Below are 16,247 nucleotides of genomic sequence, written 5' to 3'. Positions count from 1 at the left end.
TACCAGAAGGATGCGTCGGTGTATCGTAGTTCCTCGAAAAAGATTGTCCGTAAGGTGAAGAGAAAAATAAATCCAATAATGTTTTGCAATGTGTTAAAATTAATTGCAGCCTTCGCCGCACCTACTCCTACTATTGTGCAACGGGGCTCGTAATAAAATCGTTGCCAACCACACCGTTAATGTCATCTCAGGTATGTTTACGGTCTGTTGAGAATCGGAGGGTTCTTTTTTTCTTTTTTGCCTCCCGTACATTTCATCCCATATATCCCACACCGGTAAATGCTCATCGAACCGGATATTGGGATGAAAATGGGATGAGCGAAAACAAAACAACACCGGAAAGAAAAAGCTTTGTTTTGAGAACAGGAAGCATCCGACACCGACCCCAGACAAGACTCCCGTACAGTCATCTATATTTGTTTATTTTTAGGTAACGACAGTTAAAACCCTCCCGTTTTGGGAACGTGAAAGGTCCATCGCGTATAGTATTGTGCCGCCATCGGAAAGGATATGTTTTTAAATTTAGATTTATGCAGCGAGCCCTCCTAAATTGTCCGGAATCCGGAAATAACAGACCCTTGGTAAATGTAAGAGCATGAATTCTGTGTAAAAAGGGACGCTAGGTTAGTTTGGGAGGAGAAAATCACTGTTAGAATCGTGCTTCATCTGAGAAGTTTTATGAAGATTAATAGAAAGAATGCTTTCAACAAATCTAGCAATTAGTGGAGAGTTGTTGAAACAAATTGATTCTCATACCGGTACCAGCATAAAATCAGTTTTCAAACAAAACGAATGTTTTCAAATTCCGCAATAAACCAAAGCAGAAATCCACCATTTATTTTATGTGCAATCATTTACCGATCAAGTAAAATTACAAAATAATATAATTACCGAAAAGAAAAAAAAAAGATTGCTCACTTTCTTGCTCATTTCGACCGTTTTCAACCGTCGTCAGACCTTCACGGATTAACACTCTGTCGCCTAATTTACCAATTTGACTCGACAATTTCGGGGCACGACGCAAGATTCGCGACAATTTCATGTTTCAGCTTTCTGGTGTTTTTTCACAACATTGAGTCGGGCGGGGAGAGGTAAGTGTTTTTCAATTTTCCGCTCGTTTTCCGGTGCTAATTAGCTGCACAAGGAGTGTGTGCGAGTTTTCTCGCTGCTATTGAAACGCAATAGAGAACTGTGGCAGTGGGTTATGATGACATCATTTGGAAGATTTGAGATTTTGGGTTTTTGGCAAAAATGTTTTTTGGAGGGAAAATAAGGGTATCATTAGTTGTATTGAAATAGAAGAAAAATTTGGAAAATAGTTGAAGCTTACGGTGAGATCTCACGTAGAAATGAAGTGCTACAAGACAGTCACGACACTTAGCATTGTGAAAGTGATTACTTCTGCTTGATTTTACGACCTGGGTCATGTCGACCATCTTCTTTTTTTTTTTTTTAGGCGGAATTTATTCAATCCAAGAATTTTACAAATTCCTCTCCTTGGTCACACGCAGTACTATTCCCGCGAGGGTTCTTTTCTGCGGTAACTTTTGTCCACCGTTGTGGCCTTACAGATTGTTCAACTCACCTTTCTTTTATCTGCACGCAGTTCTGCCCAGAAGGGGTTTGTTTCCAGCGGCAGTACATTTGTATTCCCCTGTGGGAATTTTCTCCCGCTCCTGTCTAAGAAGAAGACCTTCCTTTTTTTGTTCTCATTGGTTTCATTCGATTAGTAATGAAAACCCGCTGTTTCCATTACTATGTCGACCATCTGGATTTCTAGATTTGTTTATGGTAAATTGAAATAGACTTCAGATCTTCGCCATGCGGCAAGATCTTGGAGAAGATGGCTGAACAGCAGATGAGCTCGTACCATCTCTTCTTAGATTTCAAGGCCGCATATGACAGCATAGCCAGGGTAAAACTTTACGAGGACATGAGCTCTTTGGAATCCCGGCCAAATTGATCAGGCTTGTTAGAATGACTGAGGAAACTCAGGCTCAGGCTGAGGAAACATCTCACCTCATAAAAACCTATCGCGGCGGTCGAAGCTGGGACTGTATCGTACCTTTATAGTCCCAGTACTCACATACGCCTCTGAGACATGGCATCATGTCCAAAACAGACGAAGCCCTCTTAGCCGCGTTCGAGAGGAAAAAGCTCAGAAGGATCGTTGGCCCCGTATGTGTGGAAGGACAATGGGGGAGCCGCTACAACGGTGAGCTGTACGAACTGTATGACGACCTCACCAGTCGTGCAGCGAATTAGGCTCGCCAGGCTCCGATGGGCTGACCATGTTATACGCGCGGCACCGGACGACCCATCTCAGGAAGTCCTTTTAGGTCGTCCACACGGACAGAGGAGGCGTGGTATACCCAGATTGTGGTGGGAGGATGGCGTGGAATCATCCGCCATCAATGCCGAATGATTGCTGCTGCGGCATGCCAAGACCGCAAAGCGGTTGTAGCGCCAGGTAAGTAAGTAAGCAATGACACACATCAATAGCAGCCAAAAATAATAGAAAACCAAAATCAGATACATTTAAAAGTAGGAAAATCTAACAGACAAATTAAAAAATGTCTAATTCAAACATAAGTATATCATAAAAGATAATTCACTTCTAAAGATTACTTCTTTCGTAACAATTGGTGCAGAAACGTAATAAACAACCAATCAAGTTATGCAAGCAGTTATCAAACATCAAATATCACTAATCAGTAACATTAAAAAAGTAGAAAGAGCTGTTTAAGGCAGCTACAAAACAAGAAATCCTAAAACCAACAACCAATTTGTCACGATGATTCATCCACCTAAATAGGTGCAACTGTCAACGGGGCTCAAACGAACGAAGAAAAGAGAGAAAAAAAAAAGAAAACCTAATTAAACATCGATAGCGACGTAAAAACAAGACATGATAGTCCGTCCGGTAAGCCTGGCTATCCAAACTGAAAATGCATTCAAATTAACTGCTTCGTAATAATTACCATCCCCCATAGCCGTAACCAAAAAGCAACAGCAAAATAAAAAATGCACTGATTGCATAAATTGTTTCGTCTTATATCTTCAAACTGGAACTCCTTCACTTTTTGCGATCTTCACGTTTGCGCTTACCGATTAGGTACGGTTAGATTGGAGATTTTTTTTTTTGCGCATGCACTCCCGGAAACTGGGACAAGTCTTTTGCTGTACACCGGTGGTAGCCGTCTGGTGGGAGGGTGTTGGAAAAATAAAATAAAAGTTGAGGTGCACGAAAAAAACAAGACGTGCATTTCGGAAGCTCGTCTTCGATCGTACCCTACTAACGATCCCACCACTCTTCCCAAAAGCTCAACCTACATTGGTCGATTGAAAACTGATCTCACAGGTGGCGACTGCCAGACGGGTGGCGGAGGGTAATGGCGGTTGTGGGTAGTGGTTATTTTTCCCATTTTCCATTTCCTCAAACCACTGCGCTTAAGGGGGTACAGTAAGAAAACCAACTTGACGGTAAATAAAACAACCAGAAGAACTGAAGATCTCTTGTCACCTTGGTAACTTCCACCTAAGAGGGTTTTTGCTTGGTAACTTCAACTTCAAACCACTATTGAATAGGTGGGTTGGTGGGTTTGAAGTGTAACCCATCTCTCATCGAATTAGTTCCTGGTTTTGAGTGAAGAAAACCTTCCCTCCCGTTTTGATACGCGTTCGGTGCATGCAACCGGGAAACCCTTTTGGGAGGCATGATTTAATGATATAATTTCTCATCTTTGAAGACGGAGACATTAAACCGTACATCATCGTCTTCATCGGCATCAGCTTTCCCTCCGGCTTACCACAAACGGATGGAATTTTCCTTGAAAAGCTTCTCGAGGCTCCCCCGAGCATCGTGTTTTCGAGGTCACACCGAAATTTTCACGCCCAAACTACATGCCCAGAGTTGCGGTGGTTGGCGGTTGCTTTTTAGCGTGCATGATCCGCAAGATCCAGTGCGCCCAAAAATTGTGCCTGCGCCGGAGAAAGTCTAGCCATCGGGCGGATCGAAAACACGGCGAGGAATGACTGACTGACTGACCTGAAACGAGCAAGAGTGAAAACAAGAAATGCATTAGAAAGACTGCAAGGCAACATTAAAACAAGATCAAGTACAAGGTGAGTGAGAAAGTGGTGGAAAATGTCGTTGATGTTGACACCCTTGGGCGGGGCTGAGGCATTAAATCATTAAGAAACTAATTATTCAATAAGATTTAAGAACTTTTATATCCGAAATGATATCAAGTTACCAATATTCGTTAGATTTAACGGACTGGAAGCGAAAACCCTTTTTGATTAAGCGATTAAAAACTGTATATCTTGCACAGTTGAGAGCACTAGCTCCATAAATCTAATGCAGTGTTATAAAACCTTCAAGAAAAGAAAAACGGCATCTTTACCACCCGTAGCTGCGTTGGTCGGTTGGAACCTTATCTTAAAGGTTCTAATGGAAAACTTCCTCGAGTAGACACGTCCGAAAGGTAGAGGATCAACCAACCAAAATCGTTGGATAGAATCCGCTTGCATGATAGCGAGCATCACGCAGTTGACATAAATTTAGACCCGCCACAGAGATAGACCACAGCGACATGTACGTGCCCTCCACGGGTAGGGCGAACGCATTGATCAGAGGAAATAAATCAAGCCTCTCTCGCTCGCTACCCGAATCTGGTGCTTGATTGTGGTTTTGGAGCTAGGAAGGCTAGTGGAGCAACTCAAAGCGCTCTAGATATCACGGTCACGAGGTTCGACATTTAAGGACGATCCACCAACCAACATAGCACCGCCGTCCGCAACTTATCGTCCAACAAATGAGCTGCTGCTGTTGCTGTTGGGAGGAGGAAATTCAATTCCATTTGCAGCCCTTTTCCAGGGGGGAGCCTTTCTATAGCGGGAGTTCTGCGTTCTAGACTGATACGCGACACACGTCGCATAATATTAGCTGAGTCGGTTAACTCGAGACCGGCAACCCGTCAAACCGTGGTCGGTGTAGAAAATGGGGTCGCATCGAGGTTGGATTGCGGTTGGAACGTACAACCGGGCGCACAAAACTCGTTCGAGGAATCGGTTTCTAATTCCTGCGTAGGTTACACACACACACACACACGCACGCATTTAAAGGCATCCCGTGCGTATCGTCGTGATATCAGGATCTTCTTGCGGAGCCACAACTCTAGAGAGTACCGTTTCTGTCAACCATCGATTCAGATTCGATCGATTCTAGAGCGCTTCGGATCGTGCGGAGGGAAAACCTCATTCCTGCAGTAATATTGCATTAGAACGTGTACTATGACCGTTAAAAATGGGAAGAAAAAAAGAACCAGTACTCGCACCGTTTGCTGCCACACAAACCGATCGAGATCGATAACGACCTAGAGAAGATGTTGCGCTGATGGAAGCTGTGAGGACCTAAGGAGACGACGGTACATACATATGTACCCGTAAGGAACGTGTAGTTGCGGGCAATATCACGACACTGGTGGAGGAGAGGTGGATGGGCTAGTGGACAATGCAGGCCCTGCTGATGATGTGTCGTCATCTTGCGTTGTTGATCGTCACCGCAAGCAACCGTACCTAAGTAGCGGTAGCAGTTTCATCATTGTTGCACGTATCTTTTAGTACTGTACGCAGAGAATTTATGAGAATTACGGGACACGGATCACACACGTGTCTAAGGAGATACAAGCATACAAGACTACCATCCATCGGTCCGGACCAGGGAAAGAAACCTTAAATAGTAATACAGTAAGCAGTCGAGATAGTGAAGCTGTACCGAAACGCAGAAGAATGTGGAAGATTCTTGTTTCGCTGCATAAATTATACTGGATAATTGAAGGAGGTAGGGCCTAAGATATTAAAATCTCGATAATTCTGAATCAACTATATAATTTTGAAGAGGCTGAAGCTTAGAAATGTGTACACATTTTTATGAAGAATTTTTATGATGAAGGTATCCTTGAAAACTGCAATAGTCGATGAACGGCAACATGAGCGAAAGTTCATCGCTTGTAGCGAATTGATGTCTTTTGTCGAGTCTTTAAGTTGAGTGATATGATTTTGATTTTTTATCACACAAATCTTCACGTTTGGACTTTAAAATCTATACTTTAAACTATGCTCTGTTAAAACTAAATTGTTTCAAATTTTAATGATGGAAAAATATATTTGTTTCCCAACATTTATTTCCCCTTCTCCACTGTGCAATGTACTGTGCATAAGAATGTGGTACAAGCATTGCTAGCTCGAAGAGACATATAAAACAAATAACGTTGATTCAATGATTCATCACGCATCGAGCGCTTCGAGGAGGTCTTCTAGTGATCGTGTTTGATAACATTTTTCCTGTTTCCCATCTAGATCAACTTTGTAAGGCAAAAACCATTTATCTACATCAGTTTGTCCTAAAGATTACGTACAGTTGTGACATGTTGATCCTTTCAGGCTAAAGCAACATCGTCCAAGAATGGTGACGTTACATGACATGTTGCTATTGTTTTTGCCAGAATAACTTTACCAGCCAGTATACAATGTTGCACTATGAGCTCACTCGCTAACAGCATCAAAACCTGTCGGATCGCGTCGTATCGACAGCATAAGTACTCCCACCCCGTTCGTTTTCGTGACGATGGAATCAAGTGACTGCTTTCAGCACCTTGCACACGCACAACGCGTTTCAATCACCCGTGTGCTGCGAAAGAGCTTGCGATGACAAATCGCTTAACGTCATTAACCGGATGAAGACAGAGAGAGCAAGAGACCGGGGAGCTAGGGAGCAACGGGAGTCCTTGGAGATGTCAATATGAGCCTGTTGTCGAGCCCTCGCTACAGCCTAACCCGAAACTCGATGATCGACTCTCGATCGTTGACTTGCTTTCCGCTGGAATTCCATTCCATTCTGGCAGCTCTTCCAACTGAAAACTGAACGTCCTTGAGTTGACTGCGAGCCGTACTGAAAACCGATTGGTGGCGATTCCGAAGCCCACGGAGTCGGACTATGGAGATATGCTTTTCATCTCCTTCAAAGCTACGAGCTGATAGTATCAGGCAGATACAAGCTGCTAAAAATACAACCTGAAAGCGAAACAGCAACGCTCTGTACCGTGTCCGATCCTCATACAAACAAATGCAGACAACAAACGATCGTTCGGGGCGAACGCGCGCGTTGAAGCATAAAATTGACGCAGTCTTCTCTTTCGCAGTGCGTGGTGTGGATTATCATGTTGCTTTCGCTTGATCCGTAGCTGGGCAAAAGTCCGTATCAAATCACTCAACTATGCTTGACCACGGTACCGGTGAACAGCACGAAAGACATCAACGCATTACAGGCGACGAACCTTCTTCTTCGCGGTGGTTGTCGTTCAACGACACAAAGCATCATTGTGCGTCATTGTAAAGGGCCGCAGGATCACTGCCAGGAGAATGCAATCGATTTCCTGTCGTTTGGCAGTAGTGGCCAGCAGACGACGCAAAAGACGCTACCGATCATCTTCCTCCTGGGCCGCCAGCTTTATCTAGCCGGCAGTAGCAAACAGTAATAAAACATTGATATTTTTACGCCGTGTTCCCCTCCACACTCACACATATGTGCTCCTTTGCGGGATACGGTAGAAGATCTATCCAGGCACCTGCGTTGTTGCGGTCTGTACAGCAAAAAACCTGCCACGTTCCATCCACCCGTAAGCGGCGATCGTGCCGTTACTATCCGGAGGCACTTTAAAAACCCTCCGATGGTTCCAAAACCCGGTAGGGAGCTAGTGCGAGGCTGCCAGGTTCAAGTTAAGGCAACCGGCAAACCGGTTGTTTGTGTGGTGTGCAGCAAAAAAAGAACTCTCAAACACTTGCACACAACACACCAGCGACCACAATCATGATAGCACACGATGCTGTGATTTTAAAACCTTTTGAAGATAATGGGGAGGGAGGATGGGGATAGGTTGGGAAGGACGTTCGAGACAATCATTTGCCGAGACGATAAGAAACCCTCCGTAGCATGAAAAGAAGAAAAATTTGCTTCACACAAAACAGACTCGCAAGCTCAAGACGCAAAGACTTCCACGATAGCGTAAGCAACGAACGTTCGGGCCGTTTTTTTTCGTGTTTTGGTGACACACGGCTCCATCGTCAAGGTCGAAAACGGAACACTAAACCGGACCCGAGCATAATGAGCTGGGAGAGTGTAGTATGTATGTGGTAAAAATATTTGCAAACATTTAGCCGAAAATGAAGGCGGAAACATAAAAAATAGCCTCATGACTCATGATGGGGCCGAAATTTTCCAACATATTATTCATCCGAAGTTTCACACAGCATCACCATCGATGTACGCTAACGGGATAAGGATGCCATTTCGGTAGGTTTGTGGGAATGTGACGCAATATTTTGGGTTCTTTACTTTCCTGGAATAAATTAGACATTTATCAAGCTGCCCGACTTACTTGGCACATCGCGAGATCCTCAACATGGGGTTGTGACCTCAAAACTTGCGGAGTGAAATATTGACATTAAAGAGAAGATTTCAAGCAAACTTTTACCAAAAAGAGGATTTTTATACATCACTAAATGAGTGTGTTTTTCTTGAACAATTGCTAGTCCAAACAACAAAACCTGTGATCATCGAACCATATCAGGATACCTTTTTCGAATAGGCATAGGGAATCAAACAAAAAGCGATAACGTTAAGCCGTACGTCGATCGTTTCTATAATTCCCACCATGAGCTTCCTGACTGACGATACAATGCGCGATAATCGTAGCTGCAGAGTGGTAGATAAGGTAAACGAGAAAAAACACATCCAGTTGAGTGAGCAAGCATAATACAAGCATGCTGAAGCTTCGAGCCGCGATTGCCATGAGCGAAACACCTGTGAACCCTTGCCCTTATATGTTCGATCGTGCGCCCGTACCCGTGTGTGAGTGTGTACACGATAATGATTCCCAAGGTCGTAACTCATAATCAACCTCAGTCCATTTTCTACTGTGAACTTCAGCTTCTGCTATTGAGAAAGAGGCGCAAGAGCATAACTCGAATGCAGGCACACAAGGCATAAAGAAGATGAAATGCTCGAAAACATCAAAATGCAAAGAAGTAAACGATAAACGAATCGACAAGAGGGAAGAAAAAAAACATGAAGAAAGGGAAAACAAGGAAATTGGAAAAAAACCACCCGAGGAACTCCGGGAGTTGGGAAGATTTGGGAAGAACCCAGAAGCCGGCAGCTCTTCTCGAGAGGCGCATGATCATTAAGGTCTTTTACAGGGCACGATGCATTGCTGCACGGTGAGCGCTGGCAGGAATGAAAGAAACAAAACAGAACGAGGCAGAACCTTCCCTTTATTCAATTTTGTTGTTGTCTTGTTTTGGAGGCCTCCGTGGAAAGTGAACGCTTTCGAACCGCGGATAAGCAAACGCGCTGCGGCAGGTTTCGATTCCCAAGCTCGGCGCGAATCGAGTTCTCGTTAAAGCGTACGGATTAAACCTTAATTAAGTCGCCGGTTTCAGTTTGGCCGGGCGTACCTCAGAGAAGGAAGATCTTCCAGGCTTTGTGTGTGTGTGTGAGTGCGTGTGCCTCAATTTCAATCTCATTTTCCAAAATAAAAAAGCCGCCTATTTTCGAAGGTGAAATTGGAAGCGAGAGTTCTAATCGTACCTTCACCGGGGCATCGAATTCTACCGAACGCTTTCGTTGATGAAGATGACTAGAAGAAGTGGATCATAAAATCACTCGCACGTACATGCCCTTTTATGACCGATCGTTGTTGAACTATTCCGAATGATGGTGTGAAATTTAGCGTAGAAATTATTCGGCGTTGATTGGGCTGTAGGGCAGTGTGAACTTGGGATTTAAACCGAAAACGAGTACGATGACCATCATATTTCTGTCCGCAGTAAATCACTAAGCTTGGAAGGTTCATGCGGGATGGGTAAATTAAATAGGGAAGTCCACAATTGAACTCACTAGACGAGGCATCTCAACTCAGCCAGAAAAATGGTATCCTAACTGACCGTTATTAATTGCTCAAACAAGCACCAATTCTGTGCTTGATCCAGTTCCAGTACTGGAACGGAATGTTTCTAAAAATAAAGAACACCAGCCCGAACTTCAAAGCGTACGTTCCTCAGCTTCCGTTTGTTTGGTGAGCCTATTTTTCTTCTGGCTCAACGAACAGACTAGGATATTTGTGCGGAGCGATGCCTATATCTCCGGTGGGTCCACTTAAATCCCGGAAGTTGTAAATAAATTGCTCTAGCAAAACCAGCTCTCCGGGTACCAACCGGTAGAAAGATCGTCTTATATTTCGCTTCATTCTTTAGCTCGTTTCTCCAGCCCTGCTCCAGCAGGAATCGTCTTCCCGCTAATGAAGGCCAGGGAAATACCACGTGAATCCTTCCTTTGTTCACGATTCTCGTTGTTCACGATTCTCGTTGTTCACGGTGAACAGAAAAGAAGTTTAAGAAAAGGAGAGTTACAAAGTAGAGTTCAGTTCAGTTCAGCTTTGTTGCATAAACTGCTCCTCACCAACAATCGCGAAAGGTAAGTGTAGTGCTTTGGGATTGATTTTTGATTATTATTCTTGTGCAAATAGCCAATCATTTCCTGGGACGATATGCAAGCGAGGTGAATGACTGATGCGGGTTTTTTGTTGTTGTGGCTGCAAATTACTGTTTTGCAATCGATCGATTGCCAGCTCTTACTTCAAGAGAATTTCCTCGGTAAACTACGTGATGTCTAGACTCTTCTTAAGTACGATCGATGACTTCAAAATACGCACCTGTACGTATCGGGTGGATAAATCAGAACGTGCATCGTTGTACTCTGGACAGCTCCAAATGCATAACGATGTCAACAAACTCCGAGCTAACCCCCCCCCCCCCCCCCCCCCCCCCAGATCGATCTTCCCTTCTTCCGCTTTTTCTTTTGAGGGAAAATGCCGATCGTACCGACGCTGGACAGAGAGGGTTTCGTGTTTGTACAGTCAAATCACGTGACAGTGACAGAGGTTGTGGCCGCCTGACAAGCAAAAATGGTGGCGAGAAAATAAAAACACAAAGGAAGATCCTCCGCGGTTTGTCACACTCAGCTTCCCAAGTCCCTTTTTGGAGGAGCGTGCTTAGGTTTCTCCCCGAGGGCCCCCGGGGCTTCCAAACGGCACCAGATTAGATCTCGATTTTGAAAGCCTGGAATGGCTGGGGAAATCGGTAATTGAATATTGAACAGAGGGAAAGAAAAGAACCACCACGAGGGCATTGTCGCTGTATCTGTAAAGCCCTCAGGTTCCCCGTCCGGAGGTCCCTCCGAATGTACTGTCACCGCATGCCAGACAGAAAGAAAACAAGTCGAACAGAGATTCGTTTTTGTAGCTGTCGATGCCGTCGCCGCCGAGTTTTTGTCACTCGGATTGTTTGGTAATTCGAGTCTGTTTCGGCACCGGTCTGTCAGACAGAGGAGATCTGGTCCGTTGACATAGTCTGCTTGGTGGTTAGTCTGAAGTTTTTTTTTCAACTCTTGTCAAATCAGGAAATCTATCTCGCTGCTCAGGAGCGCCCTCAGAATTGTTGACATTATTTTGTGTTGTTTCAAGATTTTCTTCTGCGCCTCGTGGAGTCTTGGCACTCACCTCAATACGCTAATGGCCAGCTGTGCTGTTATGTACGGATAACAGCAAATCCCATCCTTCTGATGCCTTTCACCGCCTCCAAACAAGAGTAAACTCGATACCGGAGAGTTCTCGAGATTTGTGTATAGATGCCCGAAAAATGCCAAGTACGTACGATCGAGTGTGGCAAGCACTTGTTGTTCCATGCTACCTCTTCTCCACCCTTCACAGCATTCCTGCTCGAGAGCAGCGAGCCTTCGAAAAGGCTATTCTACGATCCGAGTTCGTACGTTTTGGGGGAAGAGTGAGAGAGACCACCATTTCCCAATACAAAACTATCGAAAAAGGCTCTTTTTCTCAAAACCCTCCTCCATTGCACCTAGAGCTTGAGAGGCAGCTCCGACGGCGAACTCGGCGGAGTTGCCTCAGCTTACCACGGTGGCCATGATGGGGCGAAAATTCGACCGCAAACAGTCTTCACTTGACGCGATGCGAGTTTAAGGGTAAAAAAGCATAAACATTCACTGTGTGTGTGTGTGTGTGTGTAAGGTGTGTTTGCGTTAGGGAAATGGTGTTAGAAAACGGGTGTCAAGAAAAAGAGACAAAGATTTTTTTGGATATGCTTTTTTTTTTGCTTTTTTTCACTCTCTCAAGAGGAATTTAGAACCTGACGAGTAGTACTGAGGGTCTTTTTTTTTTGGAGAACGTAGACGCCACCGACTTACAAACATAAACTTCAAAAAAGCTGCACTTAGAAATAGGAAGGTCGAGCAAGTCAAGTGGCGGCAGAGAAATCCAAACTACCGGTCACCACACCACACCACTTCTCTTTCACCCACCTCCTTGTGTGTTACCCTACAATTCTCGACATAATTTCTTCTGTAAACATTGGAACCATATTTTTTACCTTGTTGTTTGTCTTGTTAAAGCCTTCTTTTTGTTTTTGTTACTTGCGAGGCAAGAGAATTTGCTGTGCAACAAGTTTTGAGACTTCAAAAGCGCTCTATAATCCAGTTCGCTACTAGCTGCTACTGTCAAACATCACGTTCTCGCCTTGTTCCGTTAAATGAGCTAGAGCGCGCGCCCGCGGACACTTTCGGCAGTTCGGCAGGGAAGGACCAGAGAAGAAGGTTAAATTTGGAAGAATAAAGTCGCATATAGACTCGAAAAAGGGGAGAAAAAAAAACGCCAAATGAACTCCACGCAACAGACAGACAGAGCACAATGGGTATCGCATAATCTTATCGCCTGAGACGGTCGACAACCGATCCGTAAAGCAAACCAGTTTGCTTACGAGCGACCGGTTCACAACGGTGACCGTGTGGCCTAATGGAGAAGGCGTCGGACTTCGGATCCGAAGATTGCAGGTTCGAGTCCTGTCACGGTCGGTCGGGTAACAATCCTTTTTTTTAGTGATAGTTTTTAGTTAAAAATTTAGAAAAAGATTTCATTTGTCTTTGATCACAATTAACCTACAATAATAAAGCCCTTAAGTTATATATCAAATAATAAACTCGTCCCGAAAAAAAAGCAACCTTTATTAGTCTCGCATAATATTTATGATTTTAATTTAAAATCAACTTTCACTCCGTGTTCGTGTTACATTCCCCCAACAAAAAAACCATCCTTCCTGGAAGTGGAGTTGACGCCACTCGTGATAATAATCTGAGTTCCGTAGTTAAAACCTCTCCCGGGTCGATCGGAGCATTGATATCCGCAATAAAAAAAATCCCCGTCCAGAATATGTTTCCACTTCCTTGAGTGGATATCACAATGCTGTTTTCATGTTTTGAAGGATTTTTGGTGATTTGCCAAGGGGTCTTTGGCTAATCCATCTACCAAGGTCGTCGTGTTTTTTTTTTGTTTCCTCTTTTCTGGGGTTAGTTTTTAGTTTGCTTGAAGCTGATCTCTCACCAGTGCTTGGGATGGATACAATCGGAATATTATATTCGAACAAGGGTTTAAGAAAACGATAATAGTTTTAAAAAAGCGACTCATCGCATTCATCGCAAAAGGTCATTTTACGCAAGCAGCAGGATGCATATTTTATTTTCCAAACAAGAGTGTTTGGTCGGATTTTTTTTTGAAGATGCAGACACAAGAGTTGCGCTATTTTTTCCCCCATTTCGGCCCCCTAAACGGTCACTGGAAAATATGGAGGACAACTTTCTTATCATAAAATTTGACCAACAAAACGGATACAGATGACTGCTCGGCACTCACCGAGATACATACAGACATACGGATGGCAGAAATGGAAATGTTTTAACACTTCGCTGGCAAAATCCCATAACCAGATCTGGTCAGATTTGTCGCCACGTCCGAATAGTCCCAGAAGTCCGCAATATCTTGCCGTGGCGACGTGATACTTGTGCCAAAAAACAGGATTTTGGATGTCTCGGCTGATGTACGCGAGAAGGGAGGGGAAACGAATTCGAATGCTTAATGCTACCAAACAAACTTCACTGGAGTAAGTTCCCTAGACATGAGACGCGTACCTAATGGCGATGAACTTTATCTAAGCTTTCGTTACTTCTGCTACGGCAAATAGTCTGCGTAGCGTTGTTATGGATTTTCTATCACTTTTTACCGATTGTCAATCGGCAGCATTCTTGCTTGTATCATGTTTTCTGGCGGGGATGGTGCGTTCAGACTTATCAGGCGTGAAGATACCGAAGCCGCCGCCGTGAGTTAGGAGAAGGATGAGATGGAAAAAGTTTTCACTTTTCACTGACACTCTTGTGTTGTGGGCATAAATGTACGAAGGCGAAGGAAAGGCATGGGAGTGGGAATGTACGTTTTAACTGCTGCGTTGGTCATTAAACGATGTCCACCAGCGTAGCGCAATTCGAAATGGGATGTGTCGTTAAGCAATTTCTGCCTTTTTTTCATCCTCAATTCCTCCATTAATGCGACAAAGTGATGCGTATTGCATACTTTCAGGGGAAAGGAGAAAAATAATGAAAGAGCTGTAAAAGTGTGGCTTTAAGTGGTCTATCGTATTTGCGGTAATCATCAAACAAATCGTTGAAGTTTCCTTGTCGATATCTAATTTTCTTCTTGCGTCACTTCTTGCGTTAATTTCTAACACAAAAACTCTTCTTTCCCTCATGTTTGACAAAAGCGGCATGAACAAATATTCTCCCCAAGAAAAAAACTGAAGCTTTGTTCTTTCTGTTTCGTCAAAGAAAGAAAAAAAACCGCAAACTATCGTGCGTTTTTAAAAATGCATTTAAATTCAAAAAAAAAAAAAACCCGAAAACCCCGACTGACGCGACCGAGCGAAAACCCTATCATTATCGTTAACCGATCCGAGGCCTCTTCGGCAGGGTCCTTTATGCTCGTCGCTCATTCAAATGGTAATTACACGCACAAATGTACAGTGGACGGGTAGAGGAAAGAGGCAACGAAAAAGGATGTTGTCCTCTCGATTGCAAATGATCCGCATCTCATCGCTTTTCCGTACAATTGCACATTTGTGCTTTCACGGTTCTTGCTTAAGATGGCAACTCCTTCCTTTTTTTTGGGAGGGGGGGGGGGGAAGTGTTCTCCAAGGGCCAAAGCAAGAAGAAGCGATGATCTTCTGCGTATCCGACATACCCTCTCGCACGATCGTTTCAATACGCAATTCTGCAAGGTCGGACTTAACACAGCCGACTTTCTTCCGCTGAGAAATGCAACTGCAATTCCAGATGATGTACATGTGGTGTGGAGATTTTTTGTGCCCCTCTACAAGCGTTTGAGGCGGTGAATCGGCTTTGCCATGCAAATGCACAACCCGAAAGGAAACACAGGAAGCAGTGGACCACCACGATCGAGCGGGAAGAGCACCAATGCTGCATAAGAAGCATCATGAAACCTAAATAAAGCAACATGAGAAAAAACATGTGTTCCTGTTCGCATTCCGAAAAAGACAGCTAAAAAGGACTCCTCGAACGAGTTGCGGAACTTCATGTCGCGGTCCCTTTGGAGAGCAAAAACAAAGCAAAAAAGGGTTGCACATGCTCGCTAATAATACTGCTTTTCTTCACATTCTTCATTCCCATAGCGAGTAAAAATGTGTTTGAAAATCCTGTTCCATTGCTCTAATTGCAGTTCTTGTTTTTTGCTTCTCAAACCCCAGTTTTTTTTCCAAATCCTGCTTCTCTGTGGGCGCCACGTGCTAGTGGAAATTATGAAAACTCCTGGCGGATGAAAATCGATCAATCCCTGAAAGAGGGGGCTTTTTCCTTTGGCAGTTAGAACCGTTTTCGCAATGTGAACAGTGAAACCCTATTTTTAACCCGCAACCCAACGCAACCAATGTTGAGTAATTGTACCTTTAGGATGCGCGCACAAACATTTGTTCTTGTCTCACAGGTGAGTGTACGCGTGTGTGCGTGTGTGCACACGTGGATCCGGTTTTTCGCGGTTTGCACCCCAGCACTGGGTGTCGTGATTGAGGCGAACACGGGCGAATTGTATCGAAGGGTGTTACCATGGAATGGCGCAGGCCCGTGAGGGTTGTCCAAAAGGTGACGCACTGCTCGAAAGTCTGGTGCCTCACTCGTACCATATGACATTGACTACGAGGTGGTAATGTGCGTGTTTATTATTGTTATTTTTAATCTATCGTGTGCTGTGTGCACTGTATTTGACTGTGTACAA

The 16,247-nt window shown here is 44.1% G+C and overlaps 1 protein-coding gene and 1 non-coding gene across 2 annotated transcripts in view; both read left to right on the top strand.

Annotated features, from left to right (window-relative positions):
- The window catches only part of LOC126564500 (mannose-P-dolichol utilization defect 1 protein homolog), a 161,617-nt gene that overhangs the window by 80,327 nt on the left and 65,043 nt on the right, over window positions 1-16,247 (top strand). The window lies entirely within an intron of this gene.
- Trnar-ucg (transfer RNA arginine (anticodon UCG)) lies at window positions 12,916-12,988 on the top strand. The gene has a single exon. It is a non-coding gene; the product is annotated as a tRNA-Arg (tRNA).

Source organism: Anopheles maculipalpis, chromosome 3RL (genome assembly GCF_943734695.1).
Source record: "Anopheles maculipalpis chromosome 3RL, idAnoMacuDA_375_x, whole genome shotgun sequence".
NCBI lineage: Eukaryota > Metazoa > Arthropoda > Insecta > Diptera > Culicidae > Anopheles > Anopheles maculipalpis.
This window is presented reverse-complemented; position numbering and strand designations above follow the sequence as displayed.